Raw genomic sequence first — 11,884 nt, 5'->3', positions numbered from 1 at the left:
TGTAGTTTCCCAACTAAACAAGAAATCTGATTAGATAATTGATAGTGGTTGTTCACATCACATGACTGGTGATATCAATAAGTTTGTCAACTTTAGGAATCATAATGGAGGTATTCTTAGAGTTGGTTACAATATCACCTATCATATAACAAGAATTGGATCCATTACTCTTGATGGTAAAACTAACACTGATGATATTTATTTTATTGATGGATTGAAGCATAACTTATTGATTGTTGGACAATTGGTGGACAAGGATTATTAGTTACAATTTACTGAGAAGCCTTGCATCATCAAAGACAGAAATGGTAAGATAATTGGAATAGGAACAAGATCTAGAGGTAATGTATTTTAGCTAAATTCTACTGAAATGATATGTTTGGTAGCTAAAGTGGACAACATTTGGTTGTGGCATAGAAGATTCTGTCATAAAAAATTTGATAGTATTGTGAAAGTTATGTTCAGAGTTGGAGACTTGTCTAAGATTAAAAAGCCTACTAATGTTGTGTACAAAGAATATATTTTGGCTAAATAGAAGAAAGTATCATTTCCTAGAAAGAAGTTCACTATCACAAAGATGCTAGAGATCATTCACATAGATTTGAGTGGTCCCTCTAGAACAATTGGATTCTATGGTGAAAGGTACTTTATGATTTTTGTTTACAATTTTACTTGAATGATGTTGGTAACATTTTTTAAAGATAAATCTAAAGCTTTTGAGAAGTTTAAGATATTTAAGAATAGAGTTGTGATAATTTTGGCCTATTATACTTTTAAAAGGTTCCCTATCCTCCATGTGGTATTATAATCATTTTTTCACTATGTTGGGGTTTCATGCATCTCTTGCATATGACTCTCTATCTAAGCTTTCCTTCTTCATTTTCCATTTGTCAAACCACATTTAGTACTAGAGTTTTTAGGGCTAGTTTATAATCGCCCCGGCTAGCTATGACCTAGTAGTTGTTACTAGTGCTCATGTTGCTACGTCAAATAGCCATGGCACCTCTATTGAACAAATGTCCTTCTGAGTTCATCCCAAAGGTCTTCCATGAGGTAATCCTGATATTATTCTTCCTTTGCAAGAATTTGATGTTGCATGTAAATGGTTATAAAAACATACTTTGATAGGTTATTTTTTGGGTAGGACTCCTCCTAAAGCCATACTTAGAGAATGGGTTACCAAGAGCTGGATTCCTTATGGAGTCTACCTTGAAGTTATGCAAAACCTTACCAAAGGTTTTTTTTTCCCACTTTGCTAACCTATCCCAGGCTTATGCAATCTTTGGTAATGGCCCTTGGTCAGTTCGTTCCTCTTTTCTTGTGTTCTGAAGGTGATCATGAGAATTTACCATCTCTAATGACAAAAATCTTAGGGTTCATCTTTGGGTTGAGTTTCCTAGTCTCCCCTACCATACTGGCCATTTATTGAGTCCATTTCCAACACTCTTGGCAAAGTTGTTACTAAGGAATACGATAATTTTTCAATGATTTCCCTCAAAATGGTGTTTTTGTTGAGGTTGGTTCCCACACCTTCTCTTAGAAGGTTCTTTATTTGAACCTACCAAACACCTATTATAGGTGTTAGTCGATGGAAAATAAGATTAGGGATTTCCCTTTGGCAATACCTAAGGTCAAACCCCTTCCCAAGGATGCTCCTATTAAGCTAGCAGAAGGAAAAAAAGAGAGGAATGTATCACTAATGGGCACAAGGGCAAGGCTTCCTTGACCCCCAAATAATCAAATGTTGCTTCAGCTCCCGCTCCTCCTATGCAAAATGGAGTGCAAACCTTAGGCATTATAGGGTTGACAATAGTTTCACCAAAGTCAATTCATATTATTTCATAGGATTCAAACCTAGTTGTTTCATAGGGGATCATAATGGCTACAAGGGTTGCCACTCCTATAGTGGTTCATACTTCACTTGCTGCATTCTCCATTAAGACATAAAATTTGTGGCATTCTCACATTCCTCTTGGGTGTGCTGAGAAACCTAATGAGAAGTGCCAGGTCATCCCTTTAGTTTCAACCCTATTTCTACTTTTTTACAAAATAGATACTCCTCCCTTGAGGATGAAGAAGATATGGAAGAGTTTTCATGATTTTTTTAATCATGGAATGTGCAAGGTCTTACAGACCTCTCTAGAAAGTACTATGTCTAGAATACCCATCATAGACTTGGTAATCTAGATTTCCTTTGTATGCAAGAGGTTAAAATCTCTGGTCTCATATTTTCTTCTACATGTCATGTCACTTGACCATATAATATTATGTTTTATTCTCAACATGAAACTGGTAGAGGTGGTGTAGTTACTCTCTTGTCAACTCATCTTCATTTTGTTATTATTTTGCATGGTTCTAACCCCATGCACAAAATTATTTGGAATTTTATTTCTATCAATAATCATTCATTTGGTATAGTTAATATTTATGCTCCCAATGATGTTGTCTAGATATCTCAACTTTGGTGTTGGATACTAACAACTTGCCTCTAGGTACTTGGGTTTGTGCGACGATCTCAATATGGAAGAGTTGGCTTTTGACAAGGAATGTATTGAGAGAAGTGTTTTTGGATTAGATTGTGTTAGTTTTTTTAGCATCAACATTTTGGATCATACTACATGATCCATCATTAGGATGAGAGAAAACCATATTTCATATTCTGGTTGTCTCTCATCCTGATGATGGATCATGTAGTATGATCCAAAACGTTGATGCTAAAAAAACTCACACAATCTAATCCAGAAACACTGCTCTCATTATTAATGGATTGTGGAAATCTAATAATGTTAAAGGAATGTATTTTTCCTTTTTGTTAGACAGCTGGGGAAAGGGAAGCATGGTATTATATGTGCAATAAATTAGACCTTTTGATCCCAATGCTAACCACTACCAACAGAGTGCGGTCTAGCAAACTTGGTCTAATTTTTGAGCTAGCTTTAATCATATATTAAAATGTTTCAATCATGTCATGATTACTATACAATCTTTTTTGTCCTTTTATAAAGATTGAGAGTTACCTATCATTCCTTTATTGGATGTGATGTTATTTGACCACTATCTTATTTATTTTACCATTTCTTGGAAAATTTTTGTCCAACGATCTGTCAGAATGCAATTTTTCCTCAACATGTTAGTGCTAATGTATACTTCCACTATTGCTCACATCCAATGTGTCTAGAATTTGGAGCCATGTCTCCATTCTCAAATAGGTTTGATTCAATGGTGGAATGATGCTATTACTAGAGCTACTAGGTTTCTTCACATCTATGGGAGGAAATTGGTTATTTTTAGAAAAAGATCTTATGAAGCCAATACCAAGGCTTTCAATAAGGCTTTTGAAGCTCTTACCCTTAACTCATTTGATTCTAATTTGCATGTCTAGCTTGTTGAGCTTTGTCATGATAAGTAGGTTGCTAATAACTATGTTTCTTGAGGTGCCCAAATTAAAACTCACCTCCATGGTTGGAAGTTGGTGATAAATCTTCTAAAGAATTCTTCTAGGATCTTAGATCCCATCATACCAACTTTGGGATTACAAAGATTAAACAAGGAAATACTATTATTTCCAATCTCCTTGACATTCTGCAAGCTTTTGTACATCATTATGAAAATGTTTTTTCTTCGTAGGGAAATTCAGTTGCCCAAGAGGAATCTCTCAGGAAGTGTATTTATGTTACTCCAAATCACCTAATGGTCAAGCAACATGCTTTTTTTGAACAAATTCTCACCATTAGGGACCTCAAGGAGGCTATCTTTTCTATGGCAGATGACAAGTCCCCTTGGTGTGAGGGGTTCCACTATGAATTTTACAATCACCTCTAGGATTCCATTGGTCAAGACTTGCACAAAGTCTATCTTGAAGCCTACCACACTAAGAGTTTAGGAGCCATTATTAATAAAGAAAACATTAAATTCATACCTAAAACTAGTGACCCTGAGGATATTTTCAACTAGTGACCCATCATCTTGCTTAATGTGTCGTACAAGATCATTGCTAAGGCCTTATCTCTCAAGATTTGACATCTTCTTCCCTTAATTGTGTACCCAGAGAAATTTAGTTTTATCAAGTCTAGGTATATTATTGACAAAATCATTGTTGTTTGGGAAGGCATGGAGTGGGCTCAAAATTCCAATTAATAGACTTTATTTTTGAAAATTGATTTTGCTAAAGCTTATGATTGAATTGAATGGCCCTTCATTTTAGCTATGCTCTAGGCTTTGGGTTTTAGCCCTAACTTTCTTCAATACATGGAAATTATTTTTGAAGATGCTAATTCTTGTATTACCATTAACAGTTCTCAATTTGAAGCCTTTGTGCTCTTTTGATCTATCCGATAGGGTTGCCCTATGGCTCTAGCCTTGTATGTACTTATTGCTAAAGGGTTTGGTTACTTACTTTCCCACTCTATTTATTTTGGTTTTCTTCATGTAATTTCCTTGCATGAGTCTTCTTCTCATCATATCAATGGTCACTTTGATGATGACTCTTTTCTCACTCTCCTAGAGGACAAGGAAAATATCACTAATGGTGTGCAATGCTTGGATGCTTTTTGTCAACCTTTTGGTTCAGCTATTCAATGGCACAAGATGCTCTATTATAGGAAATCTTTTCTTCTAGCACCACCTTGGTTTGCTCAATTTGAGTGGAAATAAGTTACTACTAATAGGGAGATATTCCACTTTCTAGGCATCTCCTTTTCCTGTCAAGCTTCTTTGGTGGAATTGTTGAATGGTATGCTCATGAAAATTGAGAAAAATCTTGATTAGTGGATAACTAAACCCCTTTCTCTTGCAAGAAGATTCTAAGTTTTCTCAAAGGTGATGAGGGCTACTCATGTGTATCACTCTTCTTATTGGGCTCCTTCCAAAGCCTCCTACCTCAAGCTAGAACATTTTCTCCATGACTTTCTTTGGGCTTCTATGTCTGATCATCATGGTTTTCATAGGGTTTCTTGGATTTTTTTTTGTCTCTACAAAGAGTCTAGCAACCTTGGCCTTCTTTCCACATAGAAGAAAGGGCTCACTCTTTGTGCCAAATGGATTATCCATGCTCTCATCAATGATGAAGCTTGGAAAGTGTTGGTTTACTACCATATCTCTTATGGATACCTAGTTAATAGGTCTCATTATGTGAGAACCTATTCATATCTAGGGATCTTTTGTTATTAAAATCATTTGGAAAGCTTGGGAAGCTATAAAGCCTTGGCTTCACTAAGACGGTGATGGGTTTTCTAATGGGCTTTCTTTGAATTAGCGTAACCTTTGGTGGTCCTTGTTGTTTGCCATTACGGGTGTTCCTCTGGCCAAGACATAACATGTCAAAGCTCTTCATTTTTTCAAATGTGACATCAAGACTCATTAGGAAAAAAGATTTCCAAGATCTCTATGAGTCTTGTATCTTGGGAGGATATGCGGTTCCAATTCTATCATGCTCATCCAAATTGAAAGACTTTTGATCTTCTTCTCTCTATCATTCTAGATCATTTGATTCACAAGGTGGACATCTAGTCTGTGCAATCTTGGTGGAAAGACTGGAAGTGGTATCTTGCCACACCCTTCACTAGTTACAAGCCCATCTTAGGATATCATTGGCTTTCTCCCTATCTTCCTATGGTGGATACTCTCAACCAACATTGGAATCTTTAGTCTTCTACTTATCATTGGAGGATGTGATTTGATAATATTTGGAGTAATATTATTGAGCTTACGATTACTTATTTTTTCTAGTGCCTATTATTTCAAGGGCTTCCCTTTGGCTTGCAAATCAAGCATATTGGTGTTCTAAATCCTCAATGTCCTTTTTATAGGCATCCTGAGTCATTTTTGCATTTTTTTGGTTATGTAGGTGTGCTCAAAATTATTTTCAATAGATACATGAGTTTTTCAATTCCTTTAGGCCAGAACCATTTTCTTGGCATATGATTGTGTTGGCTGATTCCTCTAGGATTCCTAGGAAATTTTCCTAGATCTGGCATACTTTAAGGATGGAGATTTTTTTTTCTTTATAGAAGGATAATAATTTTGTTCTTTTCACTCACAACTTTCTTAATATCAATGTTGCTATGTACACTAAAGCATGCATTTGTAATATTGTCTTGATGTAGATTTAGGTCCAAGTAAACAAGGTGGTGCTGGAGGTGGCCAACCTTCAAGAATTGTTCAATCATTAGGGTAATGCACCTTACATAGTTACCATAGTTCCTTTTGACTCCTTGGCTGACCACATTACACCTGGGGGCTACTTTCAAGGTCACAATTCTTCTGCTCCCCGCTCACACATGTCACACTCACAGGCTCCCTACCACTACTCTCCTAGTGGTGGCGATGTTGGTCAGTGGTGCGACTCAACTTCTCCACCTCTTTGTAGCTTTGGCTAGTCCTTGATTCTTATGGTTCCTCATCCTATTTCTCCTCTTGGCTCTAGTGGCTCCAAATGATCTTTCCCTCACTTGGATCTCGCTATTTCTCCAACCTTATGTGAAAGACAAAGACAAGAAAAAACTTGTTGCTGATAATGTTGTTGGTGGCTAGACTATTCCTAGTCCTCCTACCAATTCTAGGGATTCCTACTATTATAATGATCATGATGATCCACCTCCCTCAACTGGGACTGCTTTGGTAGCCTAAGGGAGATGCTTATATATTTTTTTGATGAATAGTTGTTGATTCTAGATTTGACCATGTGAACTTTCATAGGGTGGTCTTGTATCCCAAGACCCTTTTTTTATGAATTTGTAAGTAGTATATTAATTTATTGATAGAAAGGTACTATTCATAAAAAAAATATTTGAGAATGAATCTAGTGTTAAGATAAAGTGTTCGAGATCTGATAGAGGAGGAGAATTCACCTCTAGAGAGTTTAACATATTTTATGAAGAGAATGGAATCAAAAGACAACTATCTTCACCTAGAACACCTGACTAGAATAGGATTGTTCAAAGAAGAAATAAAATAGTAGCAAAAGTAGCAAGAGTGATGTTGTTTAAGAATGATTTTTCTAAGACATTTTGGAGAGAAGTAGTCAATACAATAGTATATACTCTGAACAGAGTACAAATAAAAAAAGGTATGAACAAGACACCTTATGAACTATGGTTTGGTCATACACCATCAATTAAGTATCTTATAATATTTTTGAAAAAATGTTATATAAAGATAGATGACGATATTGGTAAGTTCGATCCAAGAATGTATGAAGGTATGTTTCTTGGTTATTCATTGAAAAGTGAGGCATAAAAATGTTCTAACTATAGAACTAAGACAACAATTGAATGTGAAAATATGAGGATTGATGAAAAGTTTAGAACTAAGGAAAAGATGGTAGATTATAATTTAGATGAAGAAGATGATAATTCTGGAATTGTTAAAAAAAATGTAGAAGTTTTCTTTGAGACTAACAATGATTTGCAAAATGATATGTTAATTGTTGAGAGAAGAGGAGAGAAGAGATCTAAACTTAGAGAAGAGATAAAAATTGAGATGTCAACTCCTACCCTAACAAGAATATGAAAAATAATCACCTTCCTAATCAAATTATTGGAAGCAAAGACAAAAGTGTGATGACAAGAAACAAAGTAAATGAGGAGATATGTATGATATCTTAGGTTGAACCTAAGAGTGTAGATGAAGCATGTAAAGATGATAATTGGATTCAAGAAATGAAGGCAGAATTAGATCAAATTTTGAAGAATGATACATGGGAGTTAGTTCCTAGACCTAAAGACAAGAATGTGATAGGAATCAAATGGGTATTTAGAAACAAGATGAATGAGCAAGGCGAAGTTGTGAGGAACAAGACTAGACTTGTATGCAAGGGATATTCATAGTAATAAGGCATAGACTGTGAGGATACATATGCACTTGTAGCCAAAATGGAATTAGTAAGGATGCTCCTAGCTTATGCTACAAATAATAAGTTCAAGGTTTATTAGATGGATGTTGAAGCAACCTTCCTGAATGGAGAACTTGAATAAGAGGTATATATTGAGAAACCTAAAGGTTTTCCTTTATTAGAAGACAAAAACATGGTATGCAAATTAAAGAAAGCTCTATATGGTCTAAAGAAAACACCTAGAACCTAGTATGCAAGGTTGGCCAGTTGTTTGGCAAAGCATAGATTTGCTAAAGTTATGGTAGATAGTAACTTGTATTTGAAAGAAATTGAGAATTGTTTTCTATAATAGTAATATTTGTTGATGGCATCTTATTTGAAAGTAATGATGAAGCAAGTGATAAGTTTTCTAAAGAGATGAAGAATAAGTTTGAAATGAGCATGATAGGAGAAATAAAGTTTTTCCTAGGATTGTAGATTGTGTAGAATAGTGATGGTATTTTCATTTCACAAGCTAAATACTTGAAATACTTGTTGAAAAGGTTTGGTTTAGAAAGTTGTAACTTTTTGGTACACCTATGATAACTGGTCACAAGTTATCCAACAAAGATGAGACATGTATAGTAGAGAAAAAGTAGGGCAAATCCATGATTGGAGGTTTGCAGTATCTTGTTGACATTCCAATCATGCTTGTTATTAGTGACATACACTTATTAAGATTGTATGTATCTACTAAGTATATTGCATAGTTAATAGTGTTAATCAAGTATTTCAGTTACTACTGAGTTCTACAGTTGCTATTGAGTCCTTTGGACATATTTTAGTTTGCATTGTTTAGTTATTACTATGGTGATGATTACTAGTGTAAACCGAGCAGCTCAGTGCATGCCAAGTTTACTAGTGCAAACCACGTTGTGCAGTGCTTATTGAGTTTGCACTTGATGTGATGTGAGTCTAGTGTTAACCAAGCTACTTAGTGTTAACCAAGTGACTCAATTTATACTGAGCTTACAGTGATAACATTGACTGAGCTATGCAGTATGAATCAAGTGATTTAGTTTATATGCCAAGTTTCACAGTATTCATCAAGTTACCAATGTAGACCAAGTTCAAGACTACTTGGAAGTGATCGATATGGACCGACCATTTATGTCTACTGAGTACATGATGATGCCAAGCATTGATAGTGGATGCGAAGTATAAGAACCTCATCGAGTTAGTCTTTAGAACCTAAGTTTTTACACTTTTTCTAATTTTATAATATTTTTGTGCACTTGTATTGCAGCTGACTTTGTAATTTGTAATTGGATTGGTATATATGTAAAGAATTGTATCACTTCCAAAGTGATAAATTGAAGTAATGTAGTAATCAAAGAAGAGAAGATGAGTGAATTACAAAGGATATAGTAGTATAAGGAGCAACAAAGATTTATTTATCATAGTAAGCTGATTTGTATACTCAAAGGAATCTCATTCAACAAACCAAGTTACAAATTAGAGATCAACCATTGCTTCATCCTAATAGGTGGATCAGTCAAATCCTTTAACAAGGTAGACTTAATAGTCTTATGTAAATCTCTTTACCAAGTGCATAATTCATTGTATGTTTGTAAATCCTTTTGCAAGGTGGACCTAGCAGTCCTTATTTCTCCTAACAAGGCAAATCATTAGAAGTGATCATTGTAAGCCTTAACAGGCCAACTTTATACTGCAGTACTAAAGATTGTGGATATCATCCCTACCCTAGTTTTACTTTCTATTTGGAAGGTTTTTTAGTCATGAAAATTGTGTGTCCAAAGTGTTACGAATGCTTAAATGTTTTTAATTTCTCATGTATGCAATTAGATCAAAATTCAAATGAAGGATTAATTTCTATTTAAGGATTAAGTTTTACAAGTTACTAATTCACTCCTCCCCTCTCAGTAACTTAGCCTATCATAATATTTCCAACAATTAGTATCAGATATTTGTGGTTCTCAGAGAAAAATTTTAATAGCTTGAGCAAAGATCAAAGGCAATGGAGGTATTTAGACTTGACAAGGCTATTGACAATGAGAAGCCAGATTTGGAATTGGCTATTAGACAACTCAAGAAAGAAAAAGGGTAATTCTCTCAATCTCTGAAAAGAAGAAAAGATCTTGCAATCTAGATGAATGATCCAATCTACATTGAAGACATACATTCAAGAAATTCAAATGAAGTTGATGAAGCAATCAAAGAACTATTGGAAAAGACTAGTACTCTTCAAGAAGTAAGAAAACTAAGAAGAGAGCAAGAAATTTAGTCAATAAGATTGTGTGAAGTCATGGAAGAGAAAAAGAAGATAAGAGAAGAGATAAAATGAAAGAACAAGGAAATTCAACACCTATCCCTTCAACAAGTAGACTTCATTGATCAACTCACCAATGCAAATGAAGAAATCATGAATCTAAGATTAGAGAATGAAAGATTGTAGAATGATCTAAACACTGAACGGAAAACCAATGAAGATAATGAAATCTCAAGTATACCATATCAGTTAAATGAGAAAATCCATTATAGAAAAAAAGGGAAAGCAAGAATTGGATATAAATCATGAATCTAGGATTAGAGAATGAAAGATTGTAGAATGATCTAAACACTAAAAAGAAAACCAATGAAGATAATGAAATCTCAAGTAAACCTTATCAGTTAAATGAGCAAAGCCAGTATAGAAAAAAAGGGAAAGCAAGAGTTGGATATATAGAAGAAGGTAAATCATCCAAGAAAGGAGCTCAAAAGAATCAAAAACCTACTTACAGTCATTATGGTAAGATAAGTCATACATCAAACAAATGTTGGAGCAATGGGAAAGAAAAATTCAATGGAAAATGCTACAGTTAATGAGTAAAAGCATAGATTTGTGTCACCATTTAGGATACCAAAACCTATTTTGGTCAAATCTCATTTCTCTATCAAAACTCATTTTTTTTCAAAAATTAAAAATATCCTTTTATAGATCTCAGATTCAATATCATCATTATATAAATTTGAATATTTTGATTAGTTATAATATGTTATAATCTCAAAATATTATAAGTTAGTATTTCAACATTTTAGAAGATGCTCCCTCAAAAAAGGAAAAAAATAGTAAATCATATCAAAAAAATTAAAAAAATCATAATTATCTTTATAGGAGAGAATCCTCTTCAGGAATATATAATTTATTTTCAAGAAGGTATAGATTTGATACGGAATTTTTGACGGGAGGAAAAAACTATTGGATTAGGATAACATTGAACTTGAGTACTTATAACAAAGAAAATATACATCAAAAATAATTATTTCTTTTTTTGTTCCCTAGCTATACATGTCATCTATAAGATATTTTCAAATTAGAATTAAAAAAGATGATTTGCATATACTTGTTTGATGAAAATTACACCCTACATTTTTTATAGTTAAAAAAGGGACTTCAAAATAAAATAAAATGAATAAATTCTCACTCAAAAAAATTATAAAAATGATAGGCATAAAATTCATCAAATTCTACACATTTCATTAGTTTACATCATCTTCATGTTCTAAACACAAATACCATTTTTTTTTGTCATTAATGTTGAACTGTCGCATTCTGATATCTCATTTCTTTATAAAAAGTGACACAGGTTTGTGCTTTTACCCTATAATTAGCATGGCCATAGAGAAAAATGAATGCAAAGAAAAACCAAAGTTTAAAGGAAAATGTCACAAAGTAAGAACCATGGGCACAAGTCATCAGAATGCAAAACTAAGATATTGAATCTAGTAGAATAAATTGTAAAAGCTATATTTGGTTAGGACTAGAACACTTGGTATAGATGTCATTATTATGAAGAATTTGGACACATTGGAATGAATTGTGAGAAACATCACATGAGGAAAAGAGATACTACTAGAAGATATTTCATTAGTACAAAACTTGGTCATTTTCCCAAGAACTATATGAATACTAGAAGAATTGAAGATGAAAAGAAGGCAAAAGCTGATACATCAAAAAACTAGATGAGACAACAATGGGTTCCAAAGTCTACTAAGAATGCAAATCTGAGCAAT

This window comes from Cupressus sempervirens, chromosome 4 (assembly GCF_028749045.1).
Source record: "Cupressus sempervirens isolate cs-2001-9-10 chromosome 4, ASM2874904v1, whole genome shotgun sequence".
Taxonomy (NCBI): domain Eukaryota; kingdom Viridiplantae; phylum Streptophyta; class Pinopsida; order Cupressales; family Cupressaceae; genus Cupressus; species Cupressus sempervirens.
The sequence above is the reverse complement of the archived record's forward strand: the minus strand, read 5'-3'. Positions refer to the sequence as shown.